At 48.2% G+C, this 10,212-nt stretch overlaps 1 protein-coding gene across 2 annotated transcripts in view; it reads left to right on the top strand.

Annotated features, from left to right (window-relative positions):
* Window positions 1-10,212, top strand: part of LOC120585109 (3 beta-hydroxysteroid dehydrogenase/Delta 5-->4-isomerase-like) — a 176,232-nt gene that overhangs the window by 137,717 nt on the left and 28,303 nt on the right. The gene's annotated exons all lie outside the window — the stretch shown is intronic.

Below are 10,212 nucleotides of genomic sequence, written 5' to 3' on the forward strand. Positions count from 1 at the left end.
GAAGCTGGTTGTCAACAGTGGATCTGCCACTTGATTGAGAAAACTGCCATCTGGTTGAGGGTGCCCTAGAATAACTCACACAAATAACCTGCTTGGTACTGAGGCTCTCATTTACTGGGCACCCACTGTGATGGGTGCCTTATGGGCGTTACCTAATTCTTTTTTTTTTTTTAATTGATTTTTTCGAGGTGCGCGACACTGCTTAACAAAATCCAGTAAGTTTCAAGTGTACAGTTCAGCGGTGTCACGTATATATATTGCATTGCGTGTTCACCACGTGACCTGATTCTTATAACAACCCTGAAAGGTATTCGTTTATTATCTTCACTTTATGGGGATGAAAACCCAGATTTGGAAAGTTAAATAAGTAACACAGTCGAGCTCTTGGTAGGATGTGGCAGAGCCATATTCGAATGCAGCTGTATCTCATTGGAATCTCGTGCCCACTCGAGCGGGTAGGTGGGCAGACATTGGAATTATGTTCCCACTTTGGTTTTGAGTGACCAGAAGCCAGGAGAAGTGCTGTGACTTGCTCAAGGCTATGCAGCTGGTATGCGGCGTCCCTAACGCTAACTACAAAAGCCGTGTCTTCTACAGCATTTACATCCTGTCCTGTGATATTTACTTCGTATCTTGTTTTTAGGGATCTCAGAAATCAGCTGCAATCGTAAGCGAATGAAATTAAAGCCTGCTGGCAGGATATGAGCATGGTAATCTGTCAGCTGGTTCATAATAGAGACCAGAAATTTCAATGCCACCTAGGGAATTTAGTTAATATCTGTGCTCCGTATGAGAACAGTGAGCTAACAGACTGCAAATAAATTCTCCGATTATTTGAGGATGAGATAGTGACCCGTTGCGAAGCCACTCCTGGTTACGAGGATGATCTGGCTTGAACACCCATCATCCGCTCGTTTGTAGAGTTTGGTCCTGCGTGGTGGTTGAGCTGGGTCACCCCATTGCCCCTTGAGCTTCTTTCCTAATTTTGCGTGCCGGGCCTAAGGTCCCAGTGAGCGGAAAACACTTTTTCCGTCAAGGGTATTCAAGCGGGAAGCATCTCTTGAGAACAGAACCCCCTGAAATCTGTAAGAGCCAATGTGAGGGTTCTCTGAGCTGTTCTAAGGAGCGACTATGAGCTAGGAAGGTGAAGCCTAAGTGCCGTGAGGTGTTCAGACTCCAGGGGCAGGAGTTTAAAAGGGGACAGCCGCTTTGGAGAACTTTCTCTCACAGAGTTAAAAACACACCTATACCCACTCTGTTACCCAGGTTTTTCACTCCTGGGCACCTGTCCAAGGAAAATGAAAACCTGTTCACAGAGAGGATCATAGAAGAATCTTCGTAGCAGCTCTATGCACAATCACCCTTCCAAGCTGGAAACGACGCAGATGCCCCCCAGCGGGCGACTGGATAAACAAATTTGTGTTATGTCGATATGATAGGACAATACCAAGCATTAAAAAAAAGGACAAACTACTCATAGAAGCAACGGCATAGGTGAATCTCAAAAGCATTTTATTGAGCAAAAGAAGCTCTACATACCTAAATAACCAATTGATTGCAAAAAGTTCAAGTTCTAGAGCAGGCAACTCTAAGCCATGGTGATGGAAGCGGAGCAGAGGTGACCACTGTCGGTGGGAGGGCATCGCCTGGAGAGAAACAAGGACATGTCTCCTTCAGGCTGTCTCCCTACCCTTGCCGGCAACCGTCGTCCGCACCCGTGGTGTCTCCACGGCTGCGGACTCCCAGCCTGTCGGGGGCTCAGTGGCCGCAGGAAGATGCAGACTGCACCTTGGTTTGACTTAGCCCCATTCACAACGGGTTTGGCTCCCAGTCTCAACAACCCACGGTTAATATTAACCTGAGCCCGGCTCCGAAGGGTCAGATAGGTCTTTCACCTGCCGAGCTCGCGTGTACACCCCAAAGTCCAAAACTCATCTGACTTCAGGGATCAGCTCTGGCGCGGCGGGTAGCCGGCAGCACAGAGGGTCCAGAGTGCCAGCGTCCCCTCCACTCCTCCCGAGAAGCTGGGCCTTGACGGCTCCGGGCTGACCCCTCATTCCTCCGCACCCAGATGAAGCAGGCACCTTGTCCAGCCACCAGAATAAAACTACCATCTCTCAACAACCTCATCCTGCGACACTCACCAAGCCCACCGGGGCTGCCCGGTCAAGCCCCGTGTCTGGGCCGAGGTGCTGCCTCTGGTGCTGCAAGACCCCAACTCAGATCGCTCCCCGGGGCTTCCAGTAAGATTAATTCACTTAGGCTACGGCAGGGAAGGCTGACATTGAAGTGTGTCACCGTAGCTCAGGGCGGCGATGAGATTCAAAAGGTCCCCAGGACGGTCATTAGTTCAAACTGCAGAATCTAATATGAGAATCTCCAGGGTTCTGCCACCGGCACCTTATAAATGTAACTCATTCACTTCTCATTAAAGTGCGAGAGAGATCACGAGGAAACTGAGGCACGGAGAAATTGAGGCCCGCGAGGGAGGGAGCGAGGGGCGTTGTGCTCCAGCGTGCGTGTTCCTCAGACCACACTGCCGTGTCTCCTGGGAGGGAGGGATGAGGTCAGAGATCGGAAAGTCTGGCCAGGTGACGTGCGGAGCTAGCCCTAGAGGCTGATGATGGAAGAATGAAAAATGTCATTGGAAGAGTTTTTCCACATCCCAGATTGTGGCCCGTTCGACAGCGTTTCTGAAGTAATACTTCCACCTGGTGGCAGAGCGGCAGGTAGCAGTGACGCTCGGGAGCGAATGAGCCCTGCGTGGAGAAGGCCAGCAGGAAAGGCGGTGTGATTCTGAAAGGCAGATCCCACTGCCACGGGCCGTGCGACAGGCTCAAGTTTCCAAATGGTGGCGACAGGCCAGATGCAAATCTCAAATCGGCTCATAACTGCGAAAAGGCTTAGACAAGTTAATTAACTTCATTTTCTCTTCTGAAAAAATGAAGAAAATAATATCCACCCGTATGGCTGCTCCAGGGATCAGGTGAAATAATGCACGCGCGTGTCCGGCATAATGGAAGCACTCGAGTGTTAGCTGGCAATACTGAAGAGGTGCGGGGACGGGAGACCCGAGGGAGGGACCTGGATGACCTTCAGTGAACCCCCCGTCCTGTCTCAGAAAGTTCTTTTTATCACATGTGGTCTTCTGCTTTTCCCTGCCTTCTGCCTACATTACTAAATCATTTCTCCACTCAAAAATATTCATGGTTCTCCCTACCTCTCATATGAATCTCTGTCAGAGCCGTCTACACAGTCCATCCGGGTCCCCTCTGCTCTGTACCCACCAGCTCCCAGGCGGTGGCCGCTGTCCACCTGTCCCTTCCCCACCTCCCCGGACAGGCATCCTCTTAACAACACGGGGCTTTGTAACTCTCCGCCCGGGATCCCCACTCCCTTCCTCTGACCATCTCTGACGAATTGGGAAATTAAGCGACTATTTTATTTCGAAGTTTAATTTTGTAACGAACTTCACTTAAATCTGAGGTAACGTTGCGAAGCCCCAGAAGTCCATTTCAAGGTTAAATTTGCTCTGTCCTGGTTGCTCATTTACTCCCTAAGCCAAATCTTGTTCCTATTAAAAGATTAACTTTTAGCCTTGAACCTCTTCTGTACTCATGGGGCCATGGGTACTGTTTCCTGCCACACTCAGCAGTGAGCCAGGCTTCGGGTAGCTGCCTCTAGACACCACTTTTCGCGAGTACTGAGAGGACGCTAAAATCAGGTTTGTCGCTGGGTGTCTTCTGTGGGCTTAGAACCGGAGGAGATGAAGTGGCAGGTGGGGCGAGAACACAGGCTGGAGGCTGCATGAGGCATCGCAGGTGCTGACTCTGAATTTACAAGGTGAGAGGCTTGGCAGGAACCAGTTGTGTGGACAGGTAGTGAGTCACTGAGGGGACCAGCAAAGGAAGGCTTCTTTTAAGGATGCTGCAGACAGAGAAGCATCTCCAGCTAAGTCTGAGAACCAGCTGCTGGAATGGTGACCCTTAGGAGGAAACGTGAATCAAAATCCGTTCACTTGGAAAGGGCTCTGGACAATCTAGAAGGTTCAGTCCTTGCCCTGGGGATGTATTTTGTACCTTGACCACACTGTTACCTGGTCACAGGCAGAGGAAAACAGTGACATGGCAAAGAAGTTAATGTTTCACAAACAGTTGGACAGTTTCTTTAGGGAATAAGCTTGTTTGGAACAAGGTACCAGTTCCCTCCAACACGCAGAGTTCTGAGACCGTGATCAGGTGAAGTCGAATCTGTAGATAACTGGGGAGAACCATCCAAGAACGACGAGCAAGTCGCAGGGGTATCGGTATTGTCCGCGAGGAATCGGTACCGTCCAAACCTGTAGGGAATGTTTATAGAAATGTATTTGAGCCAAACAGAGGATATGCCCGGAAGCCAGATCTCAAGAGACGGAGAAAAACGCTTCCCAGGATGGCAGTTTGCAGCTTCTTTTAAGCACTTGGGCTTAAGAAGGGGACAAAAAGAAGCCGAGGTGAAGATGGGAGAGAGGGAGCTGGGAATGGGGTCACGGGGGAGTTGACGCCGTGTGCTCTCTCGAGCATGGTTTCTTCTGAAAAGAGGCATTTTCAAAGGTTTGTGAACCTAGATGCCCAAAATGATGAGCCGGGCTGGCTTAGGGCAAAGGTGAGCCTTTCACTAAAGAGGTCGTAAGCCTAGGATGTGACTCCCCACCAGGACCTGCCCACATAGGCATTGACGATCACATCGCCCTGTGAGGTTACTTTCCATAGAGCCCCTTTGTCATCCACACTATAAAGAGAGACAAACGGACTAATAAAACGGAGCATCTAGAAATAGGAACAAGGAAAAAAATGGCTGTTGGTGATCTTCTACCTCCCGACAGGAATCAAAACTCCCAAAGTCTTTTCTCGTAGTCGCTAGGCTCGTCTGCATTTTACAAGATCCTTTGAGTCTCACATGATCTCTATAAGATAGATGGTCGACCCGCATTTTATAGATAGCTGCGAATTGGAGCTTGTCTGACTATGTGGCATAGAGCATCATCTGGGGGACACCAGTCAAGAAACAATGAGAGTATTTACAAATTTCTGCCTTCTTCACCCCAGAAAAGGATTCTTATTATCTTCTACATCACAGCAACTGGCAGAGAATACGCTATTGAAATCTGTCTTCCTCTTTGACCGGAAGCTTCTTGAGAGCAGAGATTGGCATCATATGCATTTTTATTTTTTTTAATTCGATGCCTAGATATATTAGTCTAGGTAGGTTTGGCTATTCCATAGTAAAGAATAAGCCCTGAAATCTTAGGCGGTTAACACACGAATCTTTATTTCTTGCTTATATAAAATCAACTGGAAGCCAGTTCTCAAGCGACCAGAATCCAGGGACCCACGCTCTGGCCTCACCTGGACCTCCAGGTTGCTGCGGCAGAAGAAAAGAAGGATAGAGGGCCACGTATCAGCTCTAAAATTCTTGGCCCAGAGTTAACATATGTCACTTCCACTCTTGGCCTATTGGCCAGAGCTGATCATAAAATCCTGCCTACTTTTAGCAATGGGAAAGATCAGGAAGCATGTGGTGCCTGGCTGATAGCATGTACTCAGTAAACCTTGTTGGATAAACGCATGACTAAATCTGACACAGGGTTAAAATTATACTGTGACAGAATTACTCAAATCTTGAAGCCTCCAGAGCCTCAGATGAGAATGCACATTTCATCAGCAAGAGGAAAAATGCAGTGGATCTACCACTGATTGATGATCTACTCTAGACAAGGCACCATTCTAGACACTCCATATAGGCTGGAGTGTTCAGTCCTCATGAGGACCTGTGGAATAGGTGGTTAATATTCTTGCACAAATAACTTTTTCTTTGAACCATGGTGAGCAAGTGGCCGAGCTGCAGTTCGAGCCCGTGTTTGCCAACTTACAAAGCTTAAGAGAGGTGATGCTCTTGACTCTGTGGACTCCCTCAGCTATTAATGCCTTGTGGACTTCCAGAATAGATCTGGAGTGGCCGCCATAGTGAGAGGTGCTAGGAAGAAGGCAAAGAGAGACAGGGCTCCGTCCCGCAGCGGCCTTTCTCCATCCCCAGCGGCTCTGCCCTTTGTCATCTCCCTCTGCTCCCTCCCATGACTGCCACTGTTAGAGATAGCGACACCCACAAGACCTAAGGTCAGCAGTGAGAGAACAGAATCTAGAGCTTGTTCTGAATGTCTGTCTGCTTTGGACACTCCATCCTTCTTGAGTAGGTGAAGAGGCAGGGGCTATGACACCTTGCCCAATGGCCTAGATTTTGTGGGACTTGTCCAAGCTCACTTTATGCAGCTCTTCCAGCCCTGCAGAATAGAGACTCGAATGTCTCCTGAGCTACCGCCAATGCTCCACACTGGCTCCAGCGTATCCAAGGCAAGTCAGAAGGATTGCTAGTCAGGCTTTGCCGTTATCACGTGAGCTTGGGTGATTCACTCAGATGCTCTGAGTTTTAATTTTTTCATCTACGAAACGGGTCTCTTGTACCTTTACTCTCTGATCCCCTTCATCTCACCGGGTCATTGTTTTCATCAATGGAATAATACATGGAAGAGTGCTCTGTGGACTGTGAAGACCGATTTAAATATGTGGCGTCATTGTTTATGACCAGCTACATAGTGAAACTTTTAAACGTTCTGACTGAATTATGATTTTGTCAAGGGAGGGGGACGAAGCTGCATGTGCCCATGGCATTTTAAATGCCAGCTCTCGTTCTATGAACAACACGTGGCTACACACATTTGCCTCTTTCCATGATGCTGAGAGCCAGGCCATGAGAGTCAGAACACGTCACTAGACGTGTGAAGGTGGGAAAAGTATTATAATGTCCTTGAACTTCAGGTTTCTCATCTGTGAAGTGTGGATCGTGATATACGTGTTTGGGGATTATTAAAGGGTTGAAACTTTAATGCACACAAAACAGTTTGCACAGGGCATAACACCTCATGAAGCACTTGATAAATGGTTGCAATTTTATCGTTATTATTGAGAAGACATTGTCTTCAGGGGTCTTTATGTAATCGGATTATTCCGCTGTTCAGTAGAATAGGAAAAGCCTCAGCCTTTCAAAGCACCATGTGAGCATTTGAGTTCGTGTGTAACCCCCGCCCCCACCCCGTACGCCCTAAACGGTCTCCGACACCCCAAATCACAACGTGGCTATGGTCCAAAACTCTACTTGGAAGTCATTTATTTAGAACTCAAAACATATTTTTCCATAGAAACAATGTTGTTAAAGTAATGAGTAGATGCTCAGGCGACTGAAAATACCCAGAATTCCTTAAGTGACACCGGCATGAATCATAGGAGTGAGATGAAATGTTCAAAGGAAAACCATTTGTTATCTGACCTGACTGCACTGAGTCGGGTGGCAGTATTGCAGAAGGCACGAACAGCCTTGAAGTTTCTTCCAGCCCCACTCCATGTCCTTGCCCCTTCCCTCAGTCAGGAGAAACTGTTTGAACTTTAGATCGTTAACAACAGATACCACTGATTGTCCTTGCTCTTTGCATTTTAGCTCCCTTATCACTGGTATGCTGGTTGTACCTCACCGTGTTTACCATGAGACAAAAAAGCCTGGACAGATTAAGTGAGCTAAAATGGGCTAAAGTTCCTAGCTCATGAGAAACTTTTATCTTTTTCTCCTCCTCTTAGTCAGCTGGGGTAAAGGAGGAAAAAAAGACAAAATACTGGAATGGAGATGAAATGAAACGGGAAAACAGGCTTGGATCCTCCCTGATCCTCCCTTTAATATCTCGTAACTCGAAGTCCGATATGGATCAGACGGAAATACATACAAACGTGCGGTGCTGAGTCTCCCTCCCAAACTCGGGGAAAGCTTCGAACGACTAGGTGGTCCTTCTCGTCAACTGTAATTCTTCTATTGGACTCATAAAAATGATGGGCTCAGTACTCTTCTAAGCTTCACATGTGCTATGAAAAGAAAGAAATGCATCATAGCTGTATTTTCATGCTGAAAAAAATCTTTTAAATTCGATTCGACAAGTAATTAATGTGAACCGACTATTCGGCTCTGTATCGTGAAATTGAAAATTGGGAACGTCTGTCTTTAGAGGCTACCAGAGGTCATGATTTGGGGCTTTCCTCTGTAATAATTTACTACATTGTTCTCTTCAAATGCAGAATAAGGAGCAATACCTTCCCTCTCTGCTTCACAGGGAAGTAGAAAGGAAACAGTAAATAGAAATGCGACGAAGCGATGTTTTGTATATATAAAGATGCTGGGTTATTTCCCCATTCCCAGGCAGCTTTTTTCAGGTGAAATAACTCACACTGCTCCAGGCGAGTAATTCTGAGGGAGCCTGGACCATTTCTCTGGGATTAGATACAACCGTCGTTGAGTTTCTGGGCCAGAAGTCTGCAGAAGCGTTTCTCTGTGTGTGTAATGTTTAGGATGTGGGGATTTGCTGAGACGTCGGGAGTTGAAACCCGGTGGAGAATTCTCATCCAACAAGGTAGAGAGATGACAGACGGGGGTGTTAAATTCAAGTAATGAACATTTATGAATAGCAGCTAGGTGTCACATACCGTCCTAATGCCCAAGATACGTAATGTGTTGGGGGTTCCAGGTTCAGTGAAGACTCACAGCACACGGCAGATGCTTGAGGCTATGATTTATTACTGCGAAGGAATGTACAGCAAAATTAGCAGACAGAACAGGCTCAGGGGGCAGAATCTGGAAGAAACGAGGTATAAATTCCCAAGAGTCCTTTCTCGGTGGAATTATGCAGGATACACGTGAGTGGTGACAACACGTGTGAAATGTTTTCTACCAGGGAAGGTCATTTCAGAGGTTCCATGCCCAGGGTTTTTGTTGGGGGCTGGTCGTATAGACACTCTCTGCCTAGCCCATACTAAGTTTCCAGGTCTCAGAGGGAAAGCGGTTGTTCGGCATAAGCCACATTATTTGCACAAACAGTCGAGACTCAGTGAGCCACAGGGGATGGTGGGAAGCATCCGGAAATCTACGTTCCCAGACTCCAGCCGAGGTCCAACCTTGCAAGCAGGCCTTTTGAGGGGTAGCATGCTCGGGCCTGCTACGTTAACTCTTTTATGCACACGTGGGCTGAAAAAAATGATTGTGATGCAGTTAGATAAATTCAATGATTAATTCATTTGACTAAAAATTGCTGAGCCCTTGAAGGGTCTGGAAGGGAGGAGATAAGTTAGACTTGGTTATTGAACTTGGTCAGACTCAACTCAGCACCTCAGGTGCTCCTGCCCACCCACTGACGAGGTGCTTTGTCTGTAAAAAGCTCTGTGGCTGTGCCCCGAATTCCTCCTCTTAGCCTCATTCAGGATCCACTGCAGCTCCCAGGGGCCCTGTTTTCCATTATGTAGCCTCCTTCTGCTAACACCGGAGGTAGGCGTTCTGTTTGACTTGACTGGATTCTGGCATGGCCCCGGATGCCCTCCGGCCAGTTCTGCCCCATCCCGTCCCCCGCCAGGATTCCCAGCACATCGTGTTCCACCTGACCTCCCTCACCCCCTTGCCCAAGAGAGCAGCTGCTCCGTTGGCGTTGGAGGCTCTAGTACCCGGGGCTTATCCCCATCCCTCTGCCGGTGATGTCGAAGTCATCCAGTACCTGCTCGCAACCTTTGGCTCGTTTTCACCCCCTTACCAACTGCTAGAGAGATGCCCAGAGCCACAGCTTCCTCACCTTTCCCACGGATCCTCGTGCAGGATCTCGCTGCACCTGCCGTGACACGCTGCAGCTTGTGCCTGTGGTGTCTCTGCGGCTTCCGTCCACACCACCCTGGCCCCAGCTGGAAGGATTTGCCCCCAAACCACCCCTTTCTTTCCTCTCTCAGGGGTGGTCATAGCAGAAGGACCGGGCTCTGGGTTTACAGGGTTCAGCCTGCGAATACGAATGAATAGAGCTAAGATGTCGTTTTCTCTGTCTCAAAATTAACATGTTCAATGGCCCGGCCAAGGAGTTGGGGAAAAAAAAAAAAAAATCAGCTTTCTCCCTGGTGTCAACTACAGCTCCAAGCAATTCAGACATCGGAGAATCCTGGGAACTCGTTCAGCCCCAGTTTTCCCACCCTGACCCATCTTCTCCCAAAAAGGCACAGAGCGGTGGACTAGCCCTGCCTCCCGCATGTTCAGGACATGCTCAGCGTAACTCAGATGACCAGGAAGAGCCACCAAGAAATGACGCTGGCGAGAAAGGAGCCA

The sequence above is a fragment of the Pteropus medius genome, unplaced genomic scaffold (assembly GCF_902729225.1).
Source record: "Pteropus medius unplaced genomic scaffold, Ma_sr-lr_union100, whole genome shotgun sequence".
Lineage (NCBI taxonomy): Eukaryota > Metazoa > Chordata > Mammalia > Chiroptera > Pteropodidae > Pteropus > Pteropus medius.